Source organism: Canis lupus, chromosome 32 (assembly GCF_003254725.2).
Source record: "Canis lupus dingo isolate Sandy chromosome 32, ASM325472v2, whole genome shotgun sequence".
NCBI lineage: Eukaryota > Metazoa > Chordata > Mammalia > Carnivora > Canidae > Canis > Canis lupus.
Window position 1 is genome coordinate 484920 of NC_064274.1, and position 6261 is coordinate 491180.

The window sequence follows — 6261 nt, forward strand, 5'->3', positions numbered from 1 at the left end:
TTGAATAAACTTTTTATTTATTTTTACCATATTTATTTATTGCCACATTTATTTTTACACAACAAAGAAGAATCTTTTTCTAGACCTTTATCAGGAAGCAATGTGAGATGTACTGACTTAATGTTGAGAATGGATTCCACTTCCATATTTTTCTCCTCCTTCACATCTACTGCACTTTACTTCCTCCACTTTTAAAGGTTATTGTATTAGTGATTATCTTTTCCCTTGCAAATCAAAGAAAAGTCACAACTTGTTTATGTTGTTTAGCTTATTTTGACTAAATAATCAAAGGAAAAAATACTATGATCTCTTTTGTGTGTGTGCAAAATGATTTCCAGATGTAAGAGATATCATAAAACTAGAACCTGAGTATGGGTCAAAATGAGCAGCCATCATTACCAAATCAACCCAAATTTTTCTGGATACCTGAACAGTTTTAGAGCTGAAAGGGTCATCAGAAATGATTGAGTCCACCAAATCACTTACAATTTGTTTTGATAATCAGTAACTTGCCTATAGAGACCACTGTGTACTAAAGTGTTTGGGTTTTGGAAGTACACTGATGCAGGTGAGAATTTCAGCTCAGCTTTTCACTAGATGTTGGTCACTTAACCTCCCATAAACTCAGTTTTATAATATCTATAAATATTGGAGAATAATAAATAATGTATTTAAAGTGTTCTTAGTATCTGGTAGAATCTCAATATATGTTGACAGATTGGATCTGATATACTTATTTTATTTTATTTTATTTTATTTTATTTTTTGATATACTTATTTTAAAATATAGATAATCAAAAACATGTCCCTGGCTCAAATTTAGGAGGCAGTAAAAGACATACTATCTTAATACAGCATTGTTATATACTGAATGTGTCCCCCATAAGTTCACAAATTGAAGTCTCAACTCCCAATGTGATGGTATTTAGAGGTGGGGATTTTGGGAGATAATTAGGTTTAGGTAAGGTCATGAGGGTGGTGACCACATGATGGGATTAGTGTCCTTATAAGAAGAAGAAGAGAGACTAGATCTCTCTCTTTCTCTCTCTTTCTCCCCCCTTTCTCTTCTTCTCACCGCCCCCCCCCCCCGCCACAATGTGAGCAAGGATGTGGCCATCTGCAAGCCAAGAAGGCACTCAATATACAAATCAAATCTGCTGGCATCTTGATCCTGAACTACTCAGTTTCCAGAACTGTGAGAAATAAATACATATTGGTTAAGACACCCACCTGTAGTATTTTGTTATGGCAGCCCTAGCTGACCAAGACAAGCATAAACTATCCCATAAATGGGACAGATATTGATTATTTCTGGGTCAAAGACTGTAATAGTAAGTAAGTCCATTTTTGCCCTTCGGGACCTTATTTCTTATGAGTTTATAAATCTGAAAATGGTTGCAGAATAAGGCAACCTTGTTTGTCACCTACCCTACAAGAAAGATGTAGAGATAGAAATATGATACTGGCATAGAATGAGAAAGGAGTAACTATCATGAGTCAATAAACTATTTGAAACAACCTGTAGTAATGAAAGAAATGAAGACTCTCCTCAGGGAGCACATCCAGTTGTAATGAACTCTGGTCATTAAGGACAAAAAGTATGTGCCTTCATACATTGTGGAAGGGGACAGGGAGCACCCAGACATCAGGATGGTGAATGGATAGTGATAACTCCATTACAGGGTTGTCACAAGGGTGAGATGAGGTTATATATGAAGGTACTTTGCAAATGTTTGTCTCTGTCATGAAAATTATAGATGAGGAAACTTTTTAAATGATACGCTCAGAAATCTTTTAAAATATCTTTCTCCCTAGGGGCACCTGGGTGGTTTAGTCAGTTAAGCAGCCAGCTTTTGATTTCTCTTAGGGATATGATATTGAGCCCCACATGGAGGCTTGAGTGGGGCTCTGTGCTCAGCAGGGAGTCTGCTCAGGATTCCCTCTCTCTCCCTCTGCCACCATCCCTCGCTCATGCTCTCTCAATAAATAAAATCTTTAAAAAAAACTCTCTCTCCAAAATCATAGCCACTTTAAATATTTTATCAGTACAGATATAGAAAACACATCATGGTACATCAAAAGTAGGATGGAACAGTATTCAGCCAGGACAAAGAACAAGGCAAGTCTAAATGTGATGGTGTGAAAATATCCATAAGATATATCATTACATGAAGAAAAGCAAATTGCTGAACAATATGCTTCCTATGATCTCATCATCTCTATAAAAAACATATCAGTAAATGTATAATCAAATAACATACACCAAACTGTTAATAGTGATTTTTTTCTGGGGAATGGGCTTATGAGAAATTTTAATTTTTAACATATATAGCTTTATTATAACTTTGTTAATTAAAAATCAATAAATCATATTTCCCCAACATTTTTTGAGGTAAGGAAATTAGAAAGTGACTCTGATTAAATAGGCATCACATATGGCTTCCTTAATAGAAGAAAGTGATATCATCTACAGATCTGTAAAGAACATTCTAGAAATCACTACGAAAAAGGAATGGAAAGGAGAACTAAAATAATTCTTGGGGAAAAAGTGAAAGCTTTGTAAAACCAAACAGAAAATGAGTTGATGTAGCCTCAGATTGTTGAATCGACGCCTTTTAGTAATGACTAACTGCTTTTCCTGCTGGTGATCCCCCAGCTGAGCCATCTACTCAGGTAAACAGCACATCTATACTACCTATCTGAGACCACTGTCCTTCTAGGGTTTGATTTAGCATCACCAATATCTGATGTTATCATTTTAAAAAAGGGTTGGAGGGAAACTGTGTTGCTCAGTCAGCTAAGCGCTGGACTCTTGGTTTTGGCTCAGGTTATGATCTCATGGTTTTGGGAAAGAGCCCGGCATTGGCTCTGTGCTGAGTGCAGAGTCTGCTTTGGATTCTCTTTCCCTCCCCCTCTGCTTGTGCACTGTCTTGCTCTCTCTCAAATAAATAAATAAAATCTTTCCAAAAAAATGTTGGCAATTATTTATCTTCCCACTGAGTGAACCTCAAAACACACATAGCAAAGACCCTCCCTGGGTGAGTTGATAACAGGGGCTTTCTCTGACCTCTGTCCTCAAACCAAACCTGGATTTATTTCCTGTGTAAGAACATACGTTTGTTGCCCTCATTTCTGTACTTTAGGCTAGAAAGAAAGTTCTTACCTTCTTTGGTATTCTTTGGTATTCTTTACTATGAAACGCAAGGAGGCAGGAGCCTCTTTAACACACAGGTGTGACCTCCATCCTGTCTTTGGAGTTGGCTCAGGGATCCTTGGCTGATGCAGTTTCTTCCAGACCTACAGATCCGGTAAAGAAGGCCCAGGCTCAAGCTGGCATACCGTCTTCCAGAAACGCAGTAAGGACATCCACAGCTGTGGCCAAGCACTCAGGGCTCCCCGCCTCACAGCAATAGGCACCTCATGAACTCAATCAGATCAAGCCTTGCGAGGAGGATTTGAAAGGGGAGAGAGATTGCATAGTCAGGATGTCTCCCTCACACCTGGGCCTGATTCCTGAAGACAGTTTCTCCCCAGCACTCTCCTGCCCTAGCCCCAGAACTAAGCCTCTTACCCCCCCAGATTAGGAGGCTGTGTTTCTCAAGACACGTCTATGCAGCCTGAGCTCCTTAAGCCAGAAATGGAAGAGTGCTGACAACACAGGGCATGGGGCTCAGAGCTGCCGGGCACCGGAGGCCCCCCCTGCAGTTCCCCAGGACCCCAGGCACTCTTTCTTCTGGCTGGCTTTTCTCTGTTCACAAAAGTGATGGAACATCTTGCCTTTTCTTGTTTACTTTTCTTAAGACATAATGCAAAATATTAAAATATTAATCACTATTCCCAGACAGCTTACTTTTTCAATTAATCTAAGATGCTTATGTGTATGCTGGTAGGTACCATGGGAATCTGCAAAGAAATTTATACTTTATTTGCATCTATTTAGTAGGTTAAGCTTGTTATTGTTATTCAAATCCTCTTTATCCTTATGTATTCTTCCCCGGTTCAAAGATATCTATAAGTACAGATTTAGCAATTTATTCTTGGATTTCTGAACCTTTGCATTAGGTTTTGTAGTTCTGTGTTAAACATATGTTGAGTTACATAAAATTGCCATTATATAATTTTATATCTATAATACATGAAAGCTTATGTATGTTTTTCTTGGTAGAAATTTTATCAAAATAAAATATTATTCTGCCAAAATCCATTTTGGCTTGAATTCTCTTTTGTCTGATACTGACATTTTCACATTGACTCACTTTTGTTAGTGGTTGACTGCTAACATCCCCCCATTCTCTAAAAGTTAAAAGACTGATGCAATCCTGTATTATTGACAGTATGAGAAAAGGAGCCTTTCCTACACTACTAATGGGAATGTAAATTGTTTCACTTTGTCAGAATTAGTCGAGATTAAATTTTTTTTTAATTTTATTTATTTATTTATTTATGATAGTCACACAGTGAGAGAGAGAGAGGCAGAGACACAGGCAGAGGGAGAAGCAGGCTCCATGCACCAGGAGCCCGATGTGGGATTCGATCCTGGGTCTCCAGGATCGCGCCCCAGGGCAAAGGCAGGCGCCAAACCGCTGCGCCACCCAGGGATCCCAGTCGAGATTAAATTTTAATTGTGATTTATTAAATTATGTATTTTTTAGCTGAAAAACATGACATTCTTTAAAAAATATTTTTATTTGAATATAGTTGTACACAGGTGTACAACATAGTGATTCAACAACTCTGTACGTTATGCTGTGCTCACAAGGGTAGCTACCATCTGTCACCATACAATGCCTTTATGACAGGGGCACCTGGGGGGCTCAGTAGTTGAGTATCTGCCTTTGGCTCAGGGCGTGACCCTGGGGTCCTGGGATCGAGTTCCGCACTGGGCTCCCTATGGAGAGCCTGCTTCTCCCTCTGCGTGTGTCTGTCTCTCTCTCTGTGTTTTTCATAAATAAATAAAATCTTTTTTTTTTTAATCTTAAAAAAAATATATCACTGACTATATTCCCTATAATGTGGCTTTTCTTCTCGTGACTTATTCATTCCACTACTAGAAACTTGTATCTCCCACCCCTCTTCACTCACTTTGTCCATCTGCCCACCCCCTTCCTCTCTAGCAACCATCCGTTTGTTCTCAATATTTATAAGTCTGATTCTGTTTACTCATTTTGTTTTTTATGTATGAGTGAAATTATATGGTATTTGTTTTTCTCAATATAACTTATTTCATTTAGTATAATACCCTCTGGGTCCATCTAATGTTGTCTCAAATGGCACAATCACATCTTTTTATGGCTGTATAATATTCCATCAAATATATATACTGTAGCTTCCTTACCCATTCATCTATCCATAGATACTTAGGTTGCTCCTTTATCTTGGCTATTGTCAATAATGCTGCAATAAATACAGGAGTGAATATATCTTTTCAAATTAGTGTTTTCATTTTCTTTTGGGTTAATACCCAATAGTGGAATTATTGGTATTTCTATTTTCAACCTTTTGAGGAATCTTCATACTGTTTTCCACAGTGGCTGCACCAATTTACATTCCCACTAACAAAGCACAAGAGTTCCTTTTTCTCCATATTCTTGCCAACACTTGCTATTTTTTGTCTTTTTGCTTTTAGGCATTCTAACAGGTGTGAAGTGATATCTCATTGCGGTTTTGATTTGCATTTCCTGATAATTAGTGATATTGAGCATCTTTTCATGTGTCTGTTGCCCATCTCTCTTTTTTTGGGAAAATATCTATTCAGCAGTTCTGTCCATTTTTTAATTGGATTTTGTGTGTTGGGTTTTAGAAGTTCTTTGTATATTTTGGATATTAACCCCTTGTTGGATATCTCATTTGCAAATATCTTCTCCCATTTGGTGGGTTGTTGATAATTTCCTTTGTTGTGCAGGTTTTTATTTTGAAAATAGTTTATTTTTACTTTTGTTTCCCTTGCTTTGAGAGACGGATCTAGAAAAAAGTTGCTATGGTCAACATCAAAAAAGTTATTGTAAATGATCTCTTATAGGATCTTTAAGACTCGATCCAGGTCTCACATTTAGGTCTTAAATCCATTTTTTAATTGATTTTTGTGTATGGTGTAAGAAAGTGGGCCAGTTTCATTCTTTTGTATGTAGCTGTACAGTTTTCCCAATACCATTTGTTGAAGAGATTGTCTTTTCCCCATTGTATATTCTTGCCTCCACCATCATAGATTAATTGACCAAATAAGTGTGGGTTTATTCCTGAGGCCCCTATTCTGTTCCACTG